Genomic DNA, 24,600 nt, shown 5'->3' with positions numbered 1-24,600 from the left:
ATTAAAAAAAAAAAAAACACAAAAAAACCCCAAGACCTTGTTAAATGGATTTTCCAGATCAAACATTACTTTTTGCATCTGAATCAGTAGAAAATCAATCACTGTAGCTGTCAGGGAAGATGTGATTTACAAATGTAGACGGAAGAGAGTGAAAGAAAACACGGCTCTAAACTCTGCAAAGACTTGTTTTGCTAGAGCAGCCTGCTTTGTTTTGAGAGATGTATCCAAAACACAACACAAAATTCCATATGGGAGGTGAAAATAGCCCTCAGTGTGGGAGGTCAGAACCCACCCATCTTCCAAGTGCTTTGTTTATGGATTATGTCATGGACTGAAACCACACAGATAGATGCTTTTAAATGTGCTAAATTATCTGTTATAATTAATTAGACTGGTGACTCCCTTGCCCTTGGATAGGACAGCACATGTTTGGGCTAGGTAAGGTTCTGGCTCATGCCAAGGTCATCCTTCCTAATGCTCTGCTGTCTCCAGGCCGTTTTTACAGTTCTGAAATTGTTTCAATTACCATTTTCTGTCGGGCTTGTGCCTCATTAGGCTTCACGACCCGTTGCCTGGGAGCAGTGCCCTGGATTGCATCCCCTGGAAAGCAAAACTTTCCCCAAGTTTTATGCGTTTTTATACATAAAATACTTAAAATACCACTGCTCTTTCATTTTTTAAATCAAAGCACAAATTGCAGACACTTTTCCAAATTACAGAGTTGAGCATGTCAGAAAAGCTGCTTGTTTTACAGGAGACAACAGGTATCAACCCACTGTACAAAGCAGACAGAAAGCAGAACTAGCAGGGGAGGCAGCAGGTCAAACTTCCAACTCCTTCTGTTACCTTTTTCTGTACACAATTACAATCCTTGCAGCGCGTGCTTTTTCCCCTATTCTTTGGTATTGAACTGAAATTTTACAAACCATTAGTCCTCAGAGAATTTTTAATATCTCGAAAGCAAAAATCAGAAAGGCTTTATGTGTTGTGTCTCAAAAAACGGTGGGTGTTTGTGTACAGAAACAACTCTTGCATAAGTATTTTGTAACACTGAACTGTTTCAACCTGATGGACTGTAAAGTTTATTAAAGATAAATAACCCATGTACTAAATAGTTTCTATCTACTGATGAACGTGGTGCATACTAAGGATCTCTGCAGTAGTTTATTTCCAACAGAAACATGAGTTTCTTCAGAGGGAAATGAGGGAGGCTTTCAGATTTCATAGGGGATATTTATTTATTTAGTTAGTTAGTTAGTTCTAGAACTATAGTTTTAGAAGAAAGTACCCACCAAAGTAATAATAGATGAACACTTACAGGCTCGCTGACAGTAAATACATAAAAGCCAGTGCTTAAAGGACAGACCTAATTTAAAGCAATCAGTATTAAGCATTCCTTGGCAAAGGGCCGGATTTTCTAGCCCACTAAGTTCACTTATGTCATTGAAAACTTTAATTGTCCGTAAATGATGGCCCTAGAACTGGTTCTTACACCGAGCACTCGCCACGCACGTTCCACAATTCCCTATTTTCTGTCTCATGCCAGGGTCAGGATCGTGTGGAGCGTGACTCTGACCCGGCATTACCTCCCGTTTTCTTCCACAGGCAGATGGCAGCTCCTCTTGTGCCAGGTTCAGGAGGCAGCAGACTGTTGCAGAGCACCACCTCTCTTCTGTGCCTAAACTAAATACGAACCGAAGCAGCTAATCTTGCCCTGCTCTGTTTGGCAGCTGGCTCGAGGAGCAAAACCTCCTGCCTCTTGGGGTGGCTCTTTGTAACAAAGGATGGGGACAGGATTAGGAACAGCAATCGGGGTTTTGGCCGGTTTGGGATTTTTTAATATCACAGACATTATATGCTTCATGTGTTTTGATGTCTGGCTGTTGTTTCGATATCTAACGTTTTATTGTGGGTGATTTGAATAGTCCAGATTCTCACAACTGGAAAATACCACCGTGTAGTACATCAGAAGAGAGAAACCATTACACCAGTCATTGCCTGGATATAATGTAGGGCTGCTTGAACATTATCTTTCTGCTGTTTCCTGACTAAGTAGATGCCTTTTTAACCAGACTCGTGTGCACAATCAAAATGTTCTTGACACACTCCATCGCTGCTTTATGGATGCCATGGCTGGGACTTTGCAAAGTCTCTGAACACATGGAGGGATTTGAGCTCTATGGTATATCATCTTCTCCTTCCACCTGTTCATGCAACTGCATTCCATTTTATTTTAATTAAAACCCAGCAGATGTTTCATTAGGGTTGATCCAAACAAAAAGAATGCCAGTTTCTCAGCAAAACAAAACCAAAGTAAACTGCAACGTCTTGTGCTCCTGTCACCTGGTCCAGAAGGCAGTATTTTTGTCCATAGCACAGATTACATGTCCAGAAATTGGTAGATTGCAGAGATTTTATTCATGACAGCTGGTTAACGCCTCATGAATAACTACCCATAACCATTAACTGAGCAGCAGAATGTTCACCTCTGCTGAAGAGCCCCCAGCAAAGCTTGTAGCCACACTGGTAGCTCTGTTAAATCACTCTGCATCACAACACCAAATCCTTCCCCACGTCATTACTTAGCTTGATGTGAGAAATAAATAATTTAGGAGTCAGTTCTGGGCTCGTGAGGTCTGAGGCTGGAGCTGCAGCCTTGTGCCGATGCCATCAGCTCCACGGGGCTGCCTCTCCTCCTCCACCAGCAACTCCAAAGGCAGAAAAGCAGCAAAATGATGCTGTCAGAGAGGGCCCTGGGTTTTCCAATGCCTGCCTGCCTCCCAAGGAAAAAAGGCTCAGTGCAAACAGTCACTCTCAGTGTCAGTTCACCAGGCAGGAAAGATAAATAAGCTCAGAACGTTGGGTTTTGCTTCTGTGTGCAAACACTCCGTCTTGTTTTAGTTAAGCAAAATTGCATAGCACAAGTTTTACAGGCAGGAAAAGCGTTTTCCACCTGATGCAGTCAGCAACAGAGTCTATAAAATAACAGAGGTGGGATGGTTGTTTTTTGTTTTTTTTTTTAAATCTTCCACCAAACACATGAAAAGGCCGTGTAGTGGCTGCCTACCTTTAATATTTTAGAGGTTGACTGTATTTTTTAAAGCATCCATCAAAGCTGGGGGAAGTTGCAGGCAAGTCTAAGTATGATTTCCAAGACAAAATGGCTTTCAGCTGTCTTGTAATTTCTTTAACCATGTATACACTGGTAAAACATGGCACCCAGCAATAATAAGGGTATTTAAATTTGAGACCACCTGCTGTGGTAGCTGAAGAAGAATCAGACCTAGAGGTTTTTATCTGATGTGTGAATCAAATTGGTGAATTATTTGGTATTCAAATGCAACAAAAAGAACTCCTCACAAAAGTTGTTCAGGTTCCCACTGGATCTCTGTATGCTGGAAGAGGACTCTGAAATAGCAACTGAAATTGAATTATAAGTTCGATACCACCTCTGCTGCTGGGCATCTATAATTCATGAACTCAGGAAAATTCAGTTCAGATACAGCATCTGGCTCTCATTAAAGTTCTTCCCTTAACCTGGTTTTCTAGTGTGGCTGCTCAAAGGTCAAGTGTCTTCTCCAAGGTCAAGTAAAAAGCAAATCCTTCACTCTGGCTTCTGTCCCAGAAGACTGAGTTTGTCATAGGAGTTATGCCAAGGGTATTTGCTCTACGTTTTTTTTCCAAAATAAGCAATTGGCAAAGCCTGGAGCATCATGCCAGTACATCCATGGGCAGACTCATCAGATCATTAGGGTTAGACATCTCATGAAGAATTCTGCAGTTTTATTCTTTGAAGGAGGCACGGATTCAAAACAATGGCCACAAGTTTTCTTTGGTGTCTGATGCACAGTAAAAGGCTTCTGCCTGTACTCATCAGTGACTACAGAAGTCAAACTGGTAGCCACATGTACCTGGAGAAGAGGATGAATTTGGTCTTTGGAGCCAGTTGGTTGTTATTCATCAGAGATGGTCTGAGAGTGGGACTTAAGCATCTGGGTATTTCTAATTTTGAACAAGTTTGATTTCAAATCTGATTTGGGTTTATTTCTCTGTCATGATAAAATACTCTTTCAGAGATTTCTCCCTTCCCTTCTCTGCCTTCATTCAGGCAGTTCACATCCTCTTAATTCTAAGTAATTACAAGTAACTTCTGGATGTCCCATGCATTCCTGGTTTGGAAGAGATATGTATCTTCCAGAAACATGATCCCCTATGTAAATGTTTCTTTTCAGCTGAGCAGAGGCTTAGATCTAAAGCCACATGGTAGAGTGGAAATCCAGGTTTATAGGACCTGAAGAGCACTTTTCTCTGGTTTCCTGACAGCAGTTGGAAGCAGTGAACAATCCCACCTGAGACTGTAGTGACAATCTGTCATTTTTCATCAACTCTGGAGAATTGTTTTGACACCAAACTTGCCTTTCCCTCTTACAAAATTCAAAAAGGGGCAAGTATATGTATGAAGAGCAAGTCCTCATACTTCATTGCAAATCTGAAATCTTTGTTGCATTTCCATGAAGACCAAGTAGTCCAAAAACCAACAAATGCCAGCGAGGAATACGATCAGTTTGCCACTCCTGAGCAGTGTTTTCTAAACTTACAGAGGATGGATAGTGCTTTGTGCCAATATTAGATGCTGCTCCCACCATTCTGTTCCATGCCTGCTCAGTGCTGCTTCTCTCTCCCTGCCAGCTGGAATAATTCCCACCTAGAGGTGACGATGATATCTGTGTAACTCGACAAGAAGCATTAGAAAATTCCAGAATTCAAGACAAGTGCACTGTTTCTGGAGGCTTAGAATGTGGTAAGGCCAACTCACTGCAATTTCTCCACACAGCATTAAAGGGAGATGAAATGAGGCTGTGAGTTGAACACTAAAACGAGGGCTTGTGGGTTCTGGAAATGTTATTCACCAGTTGCCAGAGTTTCAGCTGAAAGAGGTTATGTGCTTTTGTGGTACAAAGAACTTGTGAAGAATTTCAGACAGATATTCCTGTGTGGAACACAGCAGCTTGGTCTCAGCTATAACATGTGCTGTAGGAGGATGAGCAGCTTTGATTTGAAGGCAATGAGACTGAGAATCAGCCGCTTTCCCTCCCAGTACGTTTCAAAGGTTAATCACCAATTCATAGCTGAACATTCTGAAAAATGACTGCGTGTTGATTCATCTATTTCTGTCTGTACCAAAGCATCAGCTATTCCAAGGTTTAGGTGACCTTGCAAAATAGCTAAACCACAATTTTTATTTGATAATTGCATCGGTTTCACCTTTGCCATCTCCACAAACGGTAAGAGACAAAAAGGAAGAAAGAAAAGAACATCACTACAGTTTATAGTGTGGATAGTAAGGAAGTGCTAAAAATCTTTATTTCAAGTTTGAGGTTGTTTTTTTTTTTTCCAGTGTGTTCTGACACTGAAATTTTGATGTACTAAGACTGTGAACTCTGAATCCTTTTTTTTTCACATGTATGAGCTTGTCCAGGAAACAGGAGTCTGAGTGACATTGTGATCTCCCCCCTTTCTGGGGAAATTAGAAAGGATGAAAAGGAAAGAAGTTGTATCTACTAAAATAAATACCCCTGTTTCCCTGGCAAAGACAGAATTTCCTCCAAAGTGAGATGATTTACTTGTGTGTGGATTCTTGCTGCTTCCTTGTATGGGTAATCCATGCTGGAATATAGGAGAGATTTAGCACTGAAGACACAAGTTCAATTCACTTTCAAGGTCTCTCTTTGTGTCTCCTCAGTGCTAAACACAATGAACTCTGTAAGAGTTATCAACATGAAAAATAAATATTTGTACTCTTCAGAGCCCTGTTCTTATTGTAAGGGCTAAATTAAAGGGACAGGAGCTGAACGTGTTAGTATTCCTATTTCTTTTTCTTCTTGGCTTTATTTATCGTGTTTTTGAAAACCTTTGGGCATTTTAAGATGTCTTTCTCTGAAGTTGGTTATATGGTTGTGCAATGAAGAAAATGAAAATATGGCTTCATTTAACTTTAGAGTGAGGACTTGAGCTTCAGCTTCTGAAACTGAAGGCTGACTTGAGCAAGATGTAGTACTGTAAAATAATATTCTACCTGCAAGGCCAGTCATTATAATACCTGGGAGCCAACATGAAAAATGAGGGGTGGGGGTTTTAACAGCAGAAAAGCAAAAAGCTCCCCCACTTACATGACTAGATGATAGTAGATTGAAATTCTGTTCATTAATGACTGCAGTGCTTCTTAAAATGCTCAGCATAAACCCAGCAAAACAACACACACACTGGAAAGTTGTGAGCTGCAGCTACTTGTGTTCTGAGCAAGGTTATCAAAACAGAGAGGCTGAGCCAAGACAGCCCTGCTGAGGGAAGAACAAGGATCAGGTTTTCATCAAAGTAAACACTGAGACAGCTGAGCTGTAATTCAATAGTGGGACTGTTCTTGCCTAATCATGGGCACACATCATTTTGTAAGTGTTCTAGATGATTTTTCACAAGCTGAACTGTAGCTTTTTGGGGGGATGAGGGGGGAGGTGTCCTAATGCAATGCTCAAGTGAAAAGAGAAGCACTGTGAGTGGCTGGATGATCCCACAATCCAGAACTTGCAGCCAAATGGCTGAAACACAATGATTTCCACAAATATCCTTGGGATTCTCTTCATGATGTGTTCCAGTCTTAAACCTTTGCCTGTTTGTTCAGGTTGGGTGATTACCCTTCTTTATTATTAGGTTATATTTGAGGTATATGCAGCTTAACTAAAAGGTATGGGGTACTCAGTAAGAGGTAAGGGGAACTGGAGTAAAATGGTATTCCTTGAGATTGTCTGACATGGGAAAGAACTTGAATGTGTTTTTTAAAGCTGCTCTACCATCTGAGTCTGCTGTCCTACACCAGTGAGAAGGATGTTTGATTTTTTGACCTGGGGATCAGTCACTGATGTTATTGACATAGTTATACCATTCAGTATATATATCTATCTATATATTTTAAATCCATTCCACACGGGAAAGCATTTTGGTTTATATCCCCCTTGTTCTGCTCTATGAGAAGCAAATCTGCTGTTAGGATCATGGCATTCTTCCTGACATAACACACTGCAAAAGTGGCAAATGCAGCAGCCTGTCCTTCAAGTGCAGGTTAGTTGAGGTTCCTGGAAATTGCACTGTCCAGAGTAGTTTGCAGGTCATATACTTGCCAAAATAGAAGATGCCCTTTGTAAAGCTCGAGGCAACCAAGACAGCCATCACACAAATGGGCTTTGCTCAGAGGAACTTAACTTGCTTTTGAGTGGAAAAAGTAGGTTCAGATACAGAATATCACAGTGCAGAATTTCACTCAAAGGGAAATAATATAATTTTGAGGAACAGATGCAATTCTTTTGAGTCTTAAAATGGGCTGGGGCAACAAGGCTCTTGAGATTTGTGCAAACAGAATGAGCGACCTTCAGAAAGTCACTACAGGTCATAAAATCCCCTCTTGCTGCTGAGTTCCTCAGGTTTTACCTCATGTGTTAGAACCCTCTCCCAGTCATGTTTTCCAGTCATTCTTGCTCAGTGCAGCAGAGGTTCTCCTGCAGTGTGTGCACAAGGCACCTGGGCTCACCCTGTGAGTGCAAACCCTGATTCCCAAAACCGGGGGGATTTCAGTTCTCTTGCAGGCACCCTTTTTTTAAAATTATTTTTCTTCAGATTATGCTGCTGGAGAAAAGAGCCCGAGCAGAGTTTATGGATGTTTGGAGTGCGGATGTTAATCAGATTAATGGGTGTTGTAACAAAAGCCAGCTGTTTGGGGTGTGGCTGCCCTGCCGTGCCCGGTGTGGGCAGTGCTGTCACACCTCCCTGCTCACTGCTTGAACCAAAAAAAAAACCTCTTTAGTCCCAGTGCATTTGGAGGCACAAGGGGATGTGGATTACAAAGCAGCATTAATGTGCAGAATAGGAATCAAATTCAGGATTTAATTATTCCCTTTTCTGCTCATTACTGCTCACTTGCTGAGAAGCAGGAGAATGCATGCGAGCCATTTCCATAACTGGGCTGGCAGGCAGGAGCTTCTGCAAATCTTTTGAGACCAGGTGATCGAGTCTCTTCTGTCAGAAAAGCACAAAAGGCTTCCACATTTTCAAGGAAAATACATCTGGGACAGCTCAATCCACTGGGACCCACAGAGCTGCATTGCACTGAATAAAATAATGTAAATCTTGGAGGCACAAGTGTTGTGCCAAGGAGCCTCATGGAAGAGTTGGGACTTTCACAGACATGGTAGTAGGCTATTATGTAAATTACTACTTTGTTTGACAACTGAATGGTATTAAAACTGTCTGGAAGTTTATTTCTTGGAGCAGAGAGCTCCTAAGAGCTACATTCGACATCATTTAAATTACAATGGTGCTGTGTGGTATGTAAAATAACTGTCTTTGTTCAGAAAGGTGTGTGCTCCTCTGCTTGCCTCCTCTCCCCCTGCAATTATTTCAAACCCAGGCAAGATCTTTTCCCGTAAAATTCAGTGCTGAGCAGACAGGGGACTATTAGAGAATTTTCAAAAGAACTTGATAACAACAGGAAGAGCCTCGGTGAGGGGCTGTGTGGCAGCCTGGCTTTACCTGCCTCGGGGGGGAAACTTAAAGCTCCTCTTGGGAGAGGAATTGTATGGAGGAAGAATATTAATGGATCTGAACCCCAGCAGGAGGAGAGTGCTGCAAGGCCAGGAGAGGGGTCCTGCTGCGAGAACACAAAAGAGCTCCTGGGAATTTGGCACACTTGGTTTTTTCCTGCAGCAGGTCTCCGTGGTGTAACTCTGGAATAGCAAGATGAGGATCAGACCCGAGGTATCCCACTTGTCAGCTTCTTCCATGGGAGTGGAGGCAACTTGTGTGCAGCTCAAGTATTTCCCTATCCAGCATCCTGGCACTAAAAATGAGTCACTTAATCATAGGACAGACCAGCCATCAGGAGGATGCTTTTGCTTCCTTACTCATATTAAGGACATTGAGGGCTGAGAACCAGTCAGTTCCTCACTTGGACCTTTAGAAATCCTATGAAGCCTCTAAAAACTGCCTGGCTCTGCATTTTCCTCAGATGACATTAACCTACCTCTTACACTGAACTGGTGAGAAATAGGTGCAAGTGCCAGGTGTGGGACCCTGGGGGCACTTCCTAGGCTGGGTTGGATGGTGTGAGCCATTGGCACGTGGGCAGGAGGAGAATACAGCCCATGGCTTAGCTTTTGCTGTTCTGTTTCCCCTGTGCAAGCTCTGTCTCTCTAAAAGACCCCAGTGTTGGATCTTGGGACCTGGTGGTCACTCTTCACCCAGGGAGATTCCAAACTCTGAGGGCACAGGGTCTGTGCCGGGTTACAGCTTCTGAGTCTTGCAGCAGGAACGTTGTATTTTGTTTTCAGAGCACCAGCACTGGTGGGTGAGGCACAGTCAAGGTTTCCTCCAGCCAGGAGAGTCTGACAGGGGGAACAGCAGTGACTAATGAGTGACCTGGAAATGCTGCCCTTGGACACTCACTGTGGAAATGGGAGCCCCGACCTTGAGGGCCAGAAGCACATTATCTCTGCACACAGAGCATGGAGATGATGAGAGAAAGTTTAGAGGGAAGCTTGGGGTGCACACAGTAACTGCTGAAGGAGAATACACATCAGATTCATGATTCAGTGTGCATATACATATATATTTACCTTATAGAAAAAGATGGGCTCTTATCAAAATCTGCAGCAACTCCTGATTCTGAGTGACTGCCCAGACCCTGACAAGCTCCATGTGTTAGCAAACAGGAGGTTCAAAGCCAGCACTGAAAGCAATCTTCTGTCAAAACTCAGAGGCAAAGAGCGAGATCCTTTCCTATTCCCCCACGGGGGCCTTTTCAGTCATCTTGTTGGCCCATAGCTTGATTTTCCTGCTCTCTCTCTCTCTAGAGAGAGCAGTAGAGAAAGAATGTCTGGCATCTGTGAAAGCCTCAAGTCTCAGATGTGAATAAAACTCATCATGAGGAAGCTGGGTTTCCTCAGGAGCCCAGTTTCAGTGCTCCTGTGGGGACCACTGAGCTTGGTTCTTGGTTCCCTCCCACCTGGGAAGTTATGTGACTTGCAGGTTCAATAGTGGAAACTCATCAGCCATTTTCTTGGAAATAGCTTTATTTAGACCTCATATCATTCTCTGAGTGCCCCAGAAGCATAAAACCATGCAACCAGGGACTGAAAGAAATATTCAGCCTTTCCATTCTCCTGCAGTTTTTCCTGCCTGCCTGGCATATGGAAGCACTAGATATGCTTGCCAATAAAGAGCTCCCCTGGAAGAAATCATTTAACAAGGGATGAAAATGTGATAAATGTTTTATAATCAAGGTCCCATAAGCAAAAGCGAGTGTGAGGTGGCTCTTATCCGAGTGGGAACTGGCTGGAAGTTTTAATATTCACTTGGCACTGGATTTTTCTGGGTTTTGATGTGAACAGACGTCTTCTGGTAGGCTCATTTTTACAGGCATTCATCTCTGCTGCAGCTGTTCCTGCTGTAATTTATACAGATGCTATTACTCACAAGCAGTCTTGTCCCCAGTACTTTTGATGTTGGAATCTTGTTGTTGTTGTTGTATTCCAAATCAAAGGATCTCCTTCTCCAAAGTGTAGGTAATTCATGCCGTTCCACTTATCTGCACGCTGATGCTAAGGAGCCTCATCTAATTAAAAAGCCGTTATCGAAAGTCTCTTCACCCCACAGAGAGCAGATAAAGTTGGTTTACCAGCTTCATTTCTAAACTGCAGGCTAATGAATATAATTTTACTGAAGAGGGATTTCTGTATGATTCCCCATATGAACTGCACATATAATCTAACAGAGGACTGGCTGAGCTTGCAGTGACAGTCAAGTCATTTTTCACACTCAGGCAAGCCAATATCTTTAGAATCAAATTGTTACTCTCTATTAATTACTGCAACGTGTTTATCTGAAACATAATAATTGGAGTGACAATGCTTATTAACAGCCAGGCACTTGTAAGTATGGTGGAAAGATCATAGATGGGAGTTGTGAGGAGCACTAATGAGAGACGGGGGGATATTCAGTTATTTTCAGCAAGCACCTTCAGTGTGCAGCTCCCTGGCTGCTGATGCCAACATCTGTCAGCAGCCCTGGCACTGGATCAGCTCACAGTGCATCTCTGGAGGCCTCGTGCCAGTGATGGACTGAGGACGCTGCCATGGCAGAGACTTTCAATTTACCTCCTCATCCAGGGATTCTCAGGGCAGGACTGATCAAGACATTTTCCTGCTTAGAGAAAACAGGAAATTTTTAGCAGCTGAGGGGGGGGTTGTACCAGTCTGTATGAGGAGTTGGGCTCACACTCAGAGGTGGGGTGCACATGTTGCACGTGGGGGTGTGGCAGCCTTTTCGCCCTGACCCTTGAGGAAGGATCAGGCTGCTTTTGTGTGATGATAACTCCATAAAAACTTGGCTTGGGAGGCAACAAGAACTGAAACAGCAGACCTTTTTTTTTTTTTTATTATGAGGAGCTCAAGTCTTGTAGAAAGATATTTTCCTCCAAATGCTGGGAAGAGCAGAAATCTCAGCCAAGCCCACCAGCCTCTCTGTCATTCTAGGAGAGGCTTTTGTTTTGGAAAGAGTGTTGAGATTTGAGGGGTGAAAAAAAATGTCCAGAGCGTTTCCCAATCTTGCAGTGCATCACAATTTTCCTGGTGCTACATTATTCAAACCAAGGTTCACATAAATCCAGTCATCTAAACCACCTCCTCTGCTTTCTAATCAGAAAATCAGCATGGTCATGAGCCCTTAATCTGCTCCTTATTTACTTCCCCCGGCTAATGCCCACAGAAATTGTTACTGCTGCTGAAAAGTCAGCAGACTTATCTGAGCCAGGGTTTGTTCCCTTACTGCAGCTGTTAAATATCTGGGATGAAGGAAGAAAATAATTGTTCTATCTCTCAGCAGTTAAGTGCTGCACTGCATGGCCATTCAGTCAGGTCACAGAGACCAGAGCCAGTTTTCAAAAACCAGATGGTTACAAACCTCTGTAAAATCTGCATGTGTTCAAATGTCAACAGCAGCACCTTTTTGAAAAGTCAGGTTAATTAATACCTGTGATTTTGTGGGAAATGAAATGCAGGAAGCATTCCCTTATACCTTGCTTCAGTAATTACCTTGTATCAGGAATGTCATTTTTCATTTCTAGCAGGTCTGGTTTAACCAGACAGGTTCCTAAATTACTGTTCATTGTCTGCTCTGTAGTGAAACAAACCTTTCAATAGTGTTTTTCATACATGGAAGTACGAATTCAGAAGGTGGCTGACATGGACTTTGCAGAGGCACGTGCTGGGCAGAGCCCTTGCAGGCTGTGCAGCTCCATCAAAGGATTGTTGTCTGCTAACAGTGGGCTGCTGTTTGTCTTTCTGACTGATCACAGCAGGAAGGAGAACATGAAAAACATTCTGCTGTTTAACAGACTTCAGAGATGTCTGTGGTTCTGTTTTAACCCATTGCTTGAGCCCGTGGATGGTTTGTGACTGGGTAGAGAGGGCAGAAGCCACTGATATTCACCTTATGCTCTTGGTAAAATCTCAGGGGGGCTTGGTTTAATGTCTTGTCCTAGAACCTGACTCATTAAGCTAAGCTGTTACTGACTAATGAGGGATATTTTTCAGGGACCTACAATTATCAGGAAAAAATCCAAGAAGACTGGGAAAAGAATATAACAGGTTCAATTCTTAGGCCAGGATAATTCCTTGGCCTTAATGGGGTTGCCTTTTTCCAAAAAGTAACTCTTAAATTTCCATTTTGGCTGAACTGAGCACTAATCAAATATCCAGGTGTACCCAACTTTAGGCAGATAGGATTTTCATGGGACTTTAATAAGTTGTGGGCTGGTCTCCCTGAAAAAAAATATTATTCTTCCTCTCTTTTCAATGTGAATAAATCCTTTATACATACAGTTCCTTGCACACACTTTTCATTAATTCTCCTTCCTGATCCTTATGTTCTTTGTATCCTGTGAATAGTTTGTAGACCATGTATGTTTTTCTTCACCATCACTAGTGTAAGCTCTGCTGTGTAGCTCATACATTTAAAACTCTTTAATCTGTGTGCAGGCAAGGTTGGGCTCTTTATTATTATTAAAGTCTAACATAATTCTCATTAAAATTTTAAAACCTGCTAATGCAGATGACTAATGCATGACAGATTTTCATCAAATATGCTTTATTCATTTACAGATGTTTAAAGGGATGATGTGCTAAGAGCACTGAACTGATTCAATCCAGTGCTAAGCCCTCTGACAACAATGTGAATGGATAATTGAGAACTCAGCATAAAAGTATTGCCTTTAATATCTGTCCCTGGCATCAGTGGGGCTTAAGAAATAGGAAACTGGCACATTTATTCACCTCCTAAATTTTTAAACAGCAAAGGTTTTTAAAGAACTCGCTGAAATATTTAAGCCAAGCAAATAACAAGTAGATGATGTGTGAGAGGGAGAATAAACGTCCTGATTTATTGAAGAAAAGGGAATTTAGTGACTTAGTGTGAAGAACATTCTAGTTAAACTGACTGGAGATGATTCTCTAATTGAATTGTTCATAGTGGGTTATTGAATTGGAGAATCCGTAGAGGGGTTCCAGCCCAAGGTTGGAATCTGAGCCAGGTAACCCTTGTGAATGTCATTCACTGGCAGGGATTAGTCTAGAAAGGTTTACAGAGCTGTCAGCAAGTTCACCCAAAATCAGCTGCTTGGCAAGAACAGATTAAGAAGGCACTTTAATGTGCTAACTCTGCAACCTGCCATCTCCTTCCTTTTCTGCTGGGAGTGGGAGAGGGAAGTCAGGTTTCAGGCTGGTGAACTGTCAGGCTCACAGTTCTCTATCAAAAAGAGTTCAGAACCTGTGTTTCTGATTTAAAGCTCTTTGTTCACATCTCTTTTCCCCCTCCCCTTACTCCTTTCCTTTTTCTACAAGAAGGAACCATCTCAAGGGCATCCAGGAAAGATAGAAGGGAAAAAGAGAAGCAGCAGATGTACAATTCTTATAAACAGTCACTCTTCCTTGGCATTTATGGGCTGCATCATTTTAACAGCTGGATATATATTCCTTTATTTGCAGTTGATCTCTTAAAGTGGCACTTGTTCAGTGACTTTTATGACCCTCAGACTTCAGATGTCTATAGGTATTTTGAACAAAAGGCAGAAATGAATAAACTACATCACTTCTCCTCAGAAGTTCCCCAATTTCCTAACTCTGCATTTCAGAGCAATAGTTCCAAGGTTTTGTTAGTGAAGCATTTTGTGGCTCTCCCAAAAACCCTGTGAAAGGAGCAGGTTACACTGATTTCCATTCTGGTTTCTTATGCCATGGAGACTAAACTGAGAGATACACTGGGGCTTTTCCTGCCAGCAGTAGAGCCACTAATGAAGCTGTTTTCATTTCACCTTCCAACCCCGGTGCTCAGGGCACTGGAATTCATTGCATCTGTGGCAGGGATGGAAACCAGGGAGAGACACAAATCTGAAACACTTTGCAAACTTAATGTGCCTTTTCTATTTCTCTTTGTATCTGGGACAAGCTAGCAGATGCTCCTTCTAAGATAAACAAGTGCACTGAATTCTCCTGGGAAGGAAGGGTGTATCTGTCAGGAACCCTAAGGAGCACTTGGCTGGTTGGCTCTGAGCAACACCAGAGCAGTTAGATTGAGCCTGCTCTTTGCTGTTTAGCATCACATTGCAGCTGATGAGGGGGAGGGTTTAGTGAATTTGGGAACAATCCAGCAAAATTCAGGTTGGTTCTTTATGCTGCAATTTCAAGCTGTGCTCGAAGCAGGTTGTAAGGCTGGTGACAAGTTAATGATACTCCAGGATCAAATCACAGAGCAGTTCAGATGAACTGTGGAAGAACCAGAAGACTTCAATGATTTGGAAATAATTAGGCAGATGACTCGATATTTTTGTGATAGAAACTGTAACATCATGGGCTTACATGAGCACTCACGTAAGAGTGAGGGGGCTTTTTGCTTCATGACTCTTCCTTAGCCATGTATATTTGGAAGGAGAGGATAAATAAGATATAACATGCTATTTATTAGGCTGTGAGCCAGAAGTTTTGCTCCTAATTGGAAAATTATATTACTATTTTTCACTTGAGGTATTCAGAAAAATCTCCCTGTCAGAGTTATGAACAATTTTGCAATGAGACCCAGAAGTTGCTGTGCTCGTGTCCAGTTTGCCCAAAACACCTCTCCAGTAAACAAGCAAATGGAGGAGCTCACAAAGCAAGAGTGTAACACCTTGGTTTAATACCTATCAGCTGTCAACCCTGAATATCTTAGGTTGTCTTTTCAAGTGCATGACTGCACTGACCTTGCTGTGTCAGGAAACTTTGTGTCCAACCCTGTAATTATGCATTAGATGTCCTGGCAGGAGAAAGGCAATGGAGTTTCTTTGCTGAACTCCGAGTGCAGCCTGTCATTATTTATTAAAGAGCAAGTAGCTGAAAATTCAGCTATTCTTGACATTGCAGCTTCTCCCAGCCTGATTTGTGCAACGTGGTAAAGTGATTTGCAGAGAAAGACACCTCCTGGCAGCTGAAGTGATGTGGTTTTTCTTAGGAAGGGCACCTGGTTTTATTCTTGTTTAGGAAGTGGGACAGTGTGGTCAATTCCCCAAATGCTTGCAGGTGTCATCTGAAAAGGGAGGGTCCCAGCAGAAATGTGGAGGGTGAGCTGTGATTAATTGGAGCAAGCAGATGGCTCCAGCTTCGTGTGCCTGCACGACGTGACAGCGTCTGACGGAGGAGCTGTGGCAGCAGAGGACGTGTGGAGGAGAGGGGGTGGGATGGAAGCTCTCCCTGTGCATCTGCAGCAGGCCCAGGCAGTGTCTTTATTCAGCCAAGTGTTACCTCACCACTCATTGAATTATCTCTCTCTAAATGGCCTTGGATAAGGGATGGCTGTGAGGGAAGGAGAAAGAGGTGAACCAAGATTCGCGCTCATGCTCAAGGAAGTGCAGGATAAGATGAAAAGTTTGAATGTCAAGCCATAATTGGCTCCTAATTTGGTCTGTGGGTTGTTTCTCTTATTTTGGAAGAGGAATGCCTTTTCTGAATAAGACTCTTTTCTAAAGGGATTAGACAAATTCAATTAAAAATCTGAAAATGTTGTTAAAGGATTAGCACATTCTCATATGGAATCAGAGTCCAAAGTAACTTCTGGCATAAATATATCCTTACAAGCAGTTTTGTGCCTTTTCTGAAGGCTGGCTTTGGTATTTAAGTCAGGGTTTTTTCTGTGGTTTTGAGCACAGAAATTCGAGAGTGTCTTTTCTTTAGAAGATTCCTTATGGGTACATATAGGGTGACAGATGAAGAAACTTGCTGAATCCTGGATAAATTATGAGATATTGCAGAGCTGCTGTAAATATTGTAGGACCTCAGGACAGTCAAAGAGGATGAAAAATGACATCTACCCAGATGGGCTGCAAGTGGTTGCAAGCCTCTGACTTTTAGGAAAAAATTAATATCCATCTGCCTACAGTTTTAGGTCATAAGACCACAGTCCTCCAAGGAGAGTTCCCAGATGTGGCAGGATCAGACCTCTTATTCTGTTGTTGCTGATAATTCCTAAAGTCTTCCATCAAAACTTCTTCTAAGTTCAGCATAAGCATAACTGATGGAGTCAAAACCAGTTCCCTGCTAGTGCTAAATTAATGCTCATCTCTTCTGTTCTGATTCCAAAGAGATTGCTGGATAAACCTTACATGTCCCTTGGTGCAAATATTTTCCAGCTTTCTTTCTCCTACACACTTTCTGTTTTTTGTAAATGCAGACACTTCTCAAGAAAAATCTTGCTTATGTGCCAAAAAATTTCTATTGCTGCTTTTTCTTTGTTCCGTGGTTTCTCTTTTTAAATTGCCTCACAGCAGTTCCTTTTCATTCACATGTGTTTATCAATTTTTAACAATTTCCAATTAGCATATTCATTTCTAGAATTTGCAGAAGTAATGTTGCTGATAGAAGCCTTATATTTACTGCATGGCTTCTAGCCTGCCTGAAAAACAGTGAAAACAAGTGTGCTGTTTGCAAAGATGCACAACTTTGAGTCAAAAGTGATCCAAACCAAATCCTTACACACTGACATCTTTGTGACCTGAAGGAACCTGAACTGGTCCTTACTTTGCAGCCTGCACCCTAAAGGCCTTTTCTGGGAAGGGTTAATCTCAATTACCTGAGGGATCATACTCTCAGTTTTCAGAATATAGCATCTCATCCATGTTCTGTGCTCACTGCTATAAAACAAAATATCTCAAGCCATAAGAAATTACCTGAGATTCTGGAAAACTCGACCAGCACGAGGTTTTCCTTTCAAACTCTCCTTTAATTTTAAAAAGGTCAAACCAGTTGGAACAATAATTAGCAGAACAAACACTGCTGTCCTCAGAGGAGACTTTGTCTGCCAAACTACTGACTCAAAAGAATGGCTACAGCTGGGTTACAGCCCAGACTCCTTCCTGCTCTGGAAAACAGACCTGACTTAGACTGGAAAATGCTGACAGACCCTGAACCAAATCTGTGCAGGTGGGTGGGTGGCATGCTGTAATAAAGCACACCTCTGTCAGGCACATAAACCCAGGATTTAACTCAGAATCTGATGCTTAACTCTGCATCATCACTCTTCCCTTTCTGTATTAATCACACCAAAACACACACTGTTTGCATCTGTTACTACTCCAGAGCCTGTCTGACAACTGAATGCAGCTGAGAGCTCTTAATTCTTGATTTCTATTTCGATTTTTGGGGGGATGGGCCTTTTCTTTCCATGCATGGCAGTTAGGACAGCAATGCTGATGCTAAGAGCTGGCCTGTCTTCCACTGAAGTTGGTCCAAATCAGAAACCCAACTCGTAAGAGCAGGTTTTACTCAAGAGCTTATTCAATAGAATTTGAGTATATTGACATTGTTTGAGGCTGATGTCTATTTAAAAAGTACCCTCGGTGAATATTTAGGAAACAATAATTTCAATAAACAAGGAAATTGGCAATATTATACAGATGCTAATTAATGGAAAAATTGGTAATATTATAACAGATGGTAATGAATGGAAATTCAACTTGGTCAGAATCAGTCAAATTCATCACTGCTATGTAATGCTTAATATTTTACAAAATAGTAAGAACTCTGGACCATTTTGAATAAAGATTGGTTGTGCAGAGCCCTGTGAGTTTTGCTGGAGGTGTGTTGATTTACGGCCACTGTGAATCTTGTCCTGTTGCAATCCAGAAAAAGGGCAGGGGGGGAACTGATAGGTGGAAAACTATGCAATGATGAGGGGGCTGAAGGGCCAAATCTAATCACAAAGCCAGGCAGTAAATGCATGTGTTGGCCCAAAGCCAACCTTCACATGCCTTCATCCCAACTGTTCCATGCAAGGGCACCGAGAAATTGGGGAGTTGTCAGTGCTGTGGTGCTGACAGAGCAGTGCTGTCCCCTTGCACCTTCTGCTCTTCTCTAGGCAACGCTTCTCAAACACCCCAGATTTTGCTAAGATTGCAGGGATTCTGCACTTCTCCATTTGCTGCTGCTGTGCTGGAGACAGGAGCCCAATGGAGCAATGCTCCAGGTCACCCCAGCACGGCAAGCAGGGAGTCTGGGAAGTGTCAGCTGAGCAAAGAGAAAAGCAAGCTGAAGGCACAGCAGGAGAGAGTGTTCATCTGGCACAGACAGGTTGTAGCTGATTTTCAGGGTTCCTCTGGCAAATACACAAACCTTTTGCACAAGTGGGTTTCCATAAAAAAAAGAAAAAAAAAAGTCTGGCATTTCTGCACGGCAGCAAAGGTTTTCTCAGCTGTAAAATTCCTTCATTTCCCTTGCAGTTGCTTCCCTTCCGGCTGAATCCAGTGGGCAAACCTGTGCTTTGCCTCCTTCTAAATCATAGCACTGTTTTGTAGGCTGAAGGGCTGCAGCCCTCAGAGGAGCAGTGCTCTCTGATGGCTGCTGGGGGAGGCAGGACACCCAGCTGGATGGACCCGTGGGGCACCACAGGTCATCTCTTCCTCAGCAACGTCTGCTCAGGTAAATGCAGCTGTAGCAGTTCTGTCTGAGAGCACAACTAGAGCAGAAATCCCATCTGCACGCTGCAGAACCGTGCAGTGGATGAGAAAATCTGGTTATGCTAAAATTTCTCTTGCTCTCTGTCTTCTGACCTTTTGTGGTACCTGATGGCTCATTTGTCTCAGCGCTAACAGAAATAGGGAGAAGGAGGCAAATGAAAACTCACAAAATTCAGCATGAATTCAGATGAGACTAACAGAGCTGATTTTTCTTGTGGAGGTGTCCCTTATCACTCTTTACTCATCTGAGGCAGGTCAAACTTTTCAAATTGGGAAAATATTTTTTATTGTCTGTTGAACCCAATCAAGCCAACAATTCAATTAACTGGATTGAGAGAGATGCTAGTGAGTTATTTGTGCACCTGGCAGTGTGTGCTGAATACTAATAGTCTGGGTAATGTTCTGCAAGTTCTTGATCAGCAGCAGCTGGAGCAAATTTTTTACTTTGATGAGTAGGGAAAAAGAAGAAATCTATTTCAGTGCAGCGACAGTAGTAAATTTACATTACAAACACGGCAATTGCTGAGCATTACTGGAATTCAGCTGTCAGAATAAAGGCAGTGGCATTCATTTAGTTTCATTTCCAATTATAAGAGATCCTGATGTGTTTTTTTTTTTTCTCCAAAATAAAAACCTTGCAAACCTAGCTTAATTACAAAACTACATGGGACACTACCCTTCTTGTCTGGTGATGGCTGTTGTCAGCTGTCATCCCAGGCGTTTTGAACCCATCCAGCTCTGCAGAGGGAAAAGGCAGTTTTTGGCCCTGTGATTAGTGTAAAACTTCCTTTATTTCGTGGCTGAGCATGGGAGTGGGCAGCCTGGAGCTGCGAGGGGTAGCTCTGCATGAGAAATTGAGAACATCCTTCAGCCCCTTGTTCACCATGGGAGCCAAATCTTTGGGAAGCAGCTCCTCTTACCAGAGCAAACGGTGACGTTTGTTTAAATTCTTTCAAACTGGCGCTTTGTGAATTTTTGATGCACCTGCCTGGTGTCTGATCCAGCTGTCACTGAAGCAAAGTCAGTGGGAGACTTTCCAACTTCAGGGTAAGAAAGTCAGTCACCTGCTGCATGGTTTGTACAGGCAGCATGCAGAGGGGTGTTGGGATAATTTGCTGGTGGTTGGGGGATTTCTCACAGCATCACAGGGAGGGCAGTGAGGACACAGGTTGTAGGACAGCAGTGCTCTAGGACAGCAATCAAGTCTGGTCAGTACATTGCCTGCAGCTCCCATTTCAAGGCAGGTGACATGGTAATAAACATTATTCAAGGAAATTTGATGGGAACAGATATTTGAAAAAATGAGGCACGTTGAAAAGAATCCTGCTGTCAGCACAGGAGTGATTTCACTGGAAGGACAGGGTGGAGGGAGCCTTTCTTTTCAAGTTTTGCTCCAAAGAGATTACTGAGACTCTCCCTTTTCTTCCACACTGAGGCAGGACACCCCCAAGCCCTGCTTGAGACCCCAGCCCCTTGACCTCCCTGCAGAGGTTTTGGGAAGCAAAGGAAACTAAGGCATTGCAATAAGGTACAATGTCTAAAATCTCCAGCCTGGGGCCCGAATTGCCTCTCCTCAGTTCAAGGAGAATGAAATATTTCAGCTGTGGCATAAAGCCTCTCATGTTTGTTGAGCAGAGCAATGCAGGGATTGGATCTGATTAATTAATAAACTTTTGTGTGTGGTAGCTCAGTTGTTTCTTCAGGCTCCTGCTACTGTACAATGAAGTGCATGATTAAACCCAGCAAACGTCACCTCAGCATCAATCTGGTTTGAGTAGGTGCTTTTAAATACAAGTTACTTTAGTGGCATTTTCAGTTGCCACTTGCTGAACAGTTGGAAGGTATTGGTTATGTTACAATCCTCGGGAAAAATTGATTCTTGTTCAGACCTAGTGCAAGCAAATTTTATTGTGCATGCAGCTGCTCAAGATTAAGTAATTATATGATGAAGCTTTGGAGGCAATGAATTTTAGATGAAGCATGTACACATTTTTATTATGCATACATTTTTCTTGATCAGTTTTCTCCTCATTTGGTCACTCGCTTATGTGGAAGCAACGAGCAAAATCTGCATATTTCACTCTTCAGAAGGAAAATTTCCATTTGCATAGCCTTGATGCTTTCAGCCCACACATCCTTTAGTGAATTTTCAAAACCCACTGATCTATCACACTCCACACAGCAACTTCAATAAACAGGTCATCTCAAAAAGACCAAGGTTAGACCCCGAGCTGGCTCAATGGTCTTTTCTCTTTTGAGCTCTTTTCGAGCTCACCTGGAACCACTTCACCTTCAGTTGAGCAGGGGTGGCATTATGACTCTGGTCTCATCAGGGGATGTTCTACATGCTTTTTCCTTGTTTAGAAAAGGTTATAAATCAAAAGTTTCCTCCCTTTGTTTTTATCTTCTTTCCAGGCAGCTGAAAGCTCTCTCTGTTAAAACTGGTTTCTGAAAAACAACAAAAGATGACAAAAGGGAGAAAAGCACTTCTGAAGCAAAGAGCAGCAGGATTATTGTTTTTAAGCCTTTTAAATACCTCACAGTCCACATTACCCAAAGTATAGGTATGTAACTGGTCCAACCTTAGCAAAACCTGCAGCAGCTTTGGGTTTCAGGCCAGATCCATTCACCATGATTTTGGCTCGAGATCCCATAAAATGACTTTTCCTGCCACCCTGAGCACTCAACTGCCCCCCTGCTTAGAGCAGAGGCTTTGCCCTTGGGCAATACCTTCTCTAACTGTTCCAGCAAAGGCTGAGGATGTTATTCTCTAGTCTTTAAACCAAATTCATGCACTTATGGTGCTTTTTAATGGTGCTGTAAAGAAGTTTCTGTAAGTGCACAGTGATCAGGCAGGGATGAGAATGTTCCATAAGACCTTGCTAAGGAATAAGAGCCTGGTCTGTAATGCAGCAGTTTGGAGCCAAGGGCTTTCCAGCCATGTAACAGAACACTGATGAGAAACACAGGTGAGCCTGATACACACTGCAGTAATCTCATTATAATGTTGTTTTCTGTCAAAATATGAGAAAACACATGATATCATTCAAAACAAAGGCTATGAAAAGCGATGTGTCTTTATGATCCCATGCACTTCAGTACTGCATACTTAAAAAAAGGGATAGATTTCCTTTAGACTGTATTTTATATTGCTTGGATTGTCTTATCTGTTCAGACTGATGCCTCTTGTTCTATATTTTATCTAAATGTACATTATAAACTGCCTCATATGAGGGCAAGAGCTGTATGGTGCCAGAGGAGCTGAGGGGCTTTGCTTAAATCAGTGCTTTGTTGACTTTAGTGGAGTAGGGTGTTGACCCCCTAACAGGACTTTTGATAGTACATCTAAAGCAATTATTTGTACAGCAGTTGCCAGTAAATGAAACCAGCAAATTCTTTATCAAATGGGCCTTCAGAAGTGAGAGGAGTTTTGCAATGATGAGAAGTGGGGTCTGAACTGTTCAAAGCTCAGCTGTACTCATTTTTTCTTTGTCTGTCACAGCCATGGGTAATGAGAAGTACATTTGCTTGTCCCTATTTCATATGCAGGAAAAACATATGAATAGTTGGAGGTACTGTTTTTTACTTTCAGACATTGTAAAATGAGGAGGGGGGAGAGGAAAGAATCTTGTTTTTGTGAACAGGGGTCATAAAAACTATAACTGGAAAGAATAGCAGAACTCAGGACAAAAACATTTCATTTTAGCTTTTGGCACCTTGTAAAAAAAAACCAACCTTTTAATGAAAAACCGTTCTGCATCAGAAAACAAAATAGCAAAGTGAAATGTTTTGGCTCCTTTTCATTGCTTTTTTAATGGAGCTAAATAAAGTCCAGAAAATTGTACAAAATAATGCCATGGTGCCCCAGTGCCAGTATTTCTCATTTTTGGTGCTTCAAAAGCGTAAGGAAAAAAAAAAATAACTTGGTTTTCCTCTCAGGTTTTCCAGTTTAGGACCAAAGCATGTGCTTCAGGTTTGTCTCAGTTGCCTGGACTGGGCTGAGCTGCTGCTGTGGGGTCCTGACACACTGAGTTTGTCCTCCCTGACACAGCCCTGGGGGGGGGGCTGTGCTGGCTGGAGGGGTGGTATTTACAGAAATGCTGCTTTTCAGAGCCAGAGTGCTCCAGTGTGCCCCTGGGAGCTGCACATGTGCAGCTGGAGCAGGGCAAGGCCATGTTTGCAGGGACTCCTGCAGTAGGAATTTCAAGAGAGAGACACACCAAAGGTTTTGTTTTGTAAGATTCAAACCCCCTAATTTCATAGTAGCAGAACTCTGCTTCTGCCTACCAGGTGTGTGTGAAAGAAAACTTCAGAACAATGACTTTTATGGCATCTGCCAATTTCTTTCATTTTAGCTTAACGGGGGATTTAAATTATTATTGAGTTCTATTTCCTGAAGAGAGCAAATGCTCTCTTTGAGAAATTTGATTATATTGAGCCTCTAACTGCATAAACACAATACCAGCCCCAGTGGACTAATTCCATTAAGACTTGAACTATCCACCTTGAAGTTGCTCATGAATACCAAGTGCCAGAGCTGCTGGCATTGCTGGGCTTGCAAAACAACTTGTACTTTTACATGTCAGATTATGAAAGCCAGATGTAGGTAGGGAGATCATAAAATAAACAACTTTAACAATTTATTTAAAAACTTCATTGTTGCTCATGTGGTTTTTTTCTCTCTGCTTGAATAATATTCTTTATTACAACCATATATTACCTTCAAAATTCTTGCTCTGGACCTTGCAAGGTGCTGGCTCTGTGATCTGTAGCACAGGCAGGTGAAGAATTTTAATTCTCACAGCAGAAAGGTCCGTTTCAGTATTTTGCCTCTCCAAACTATGCTCTGTCTTGCCAGTTTTTTAATTCTACCCATCTCTTAGATAACTCTTTTCTATCTAAATAACATATTACTGCTGAGGTTTGGGAGTCATTAGGGAAGATCTGCCCAATTAGCATGTTAATTAGGACCTACCCAATTCGGGGATGGGGAGGTGATTGTTTTATTAGCATTCTGTGAGATGAAAGAAAGATTAATGACTGTGCCTGCACCCCTTGAGGGGTATAGAAGTCACACTTCTTTTTTGAGATATCTGTGTGTGTGAGGAGGTGTTTGAAATGGCTGGGCTTACTGAGGGAGCTGCCTGCTGATTAGTTATGCCTGGAGCAGAGAAAAGCATAATTGAGTTTGTTTCTTGATGAGAAGAAAATGATAGTACAAAGCAAACATAACAGGGCAGGGATGTCTGCTGTTGTAAGTGAAGTCCCGTGGATAGATTGGTAGGATGAGATTCTTGGCTCTTCTGTGCACTGTGGCTGATGGAGATACTGAGATGTTCATGGCTGTGGATGGAAAACTTTGGTTTAGACACAGCACCTGGAAGAGATGTTTGTTATTCTCATAACATACAGCCACAGACCATGACCCGTAGATATCTTGAACAGGTTATGCCCAGGGCATGAAAATTCAAAGGTCTTAAAATAAAGTCATCTAGAGAAAAAAAAAAGAAGGAAATGCA

Source organism: Neopelma chrysocephalum, unplaced genomic scaffold (assembly GCF_003984885.1).
Source record: "Neopelma chrysocephalum unplaced genomic scaffold, ASM398488v2 Primary Assembly neopelma1_77, whole genome shotgun sequence".
Taxonomy (NCBI): Eukaryota; Metazoa; Chordata; class Aves; order Passeriformes; family Pipridae; genus Neopelma; species Neopelma chrysocephalum.
This window is presented reverse-complemented; position numbering follows the sequence as displayed.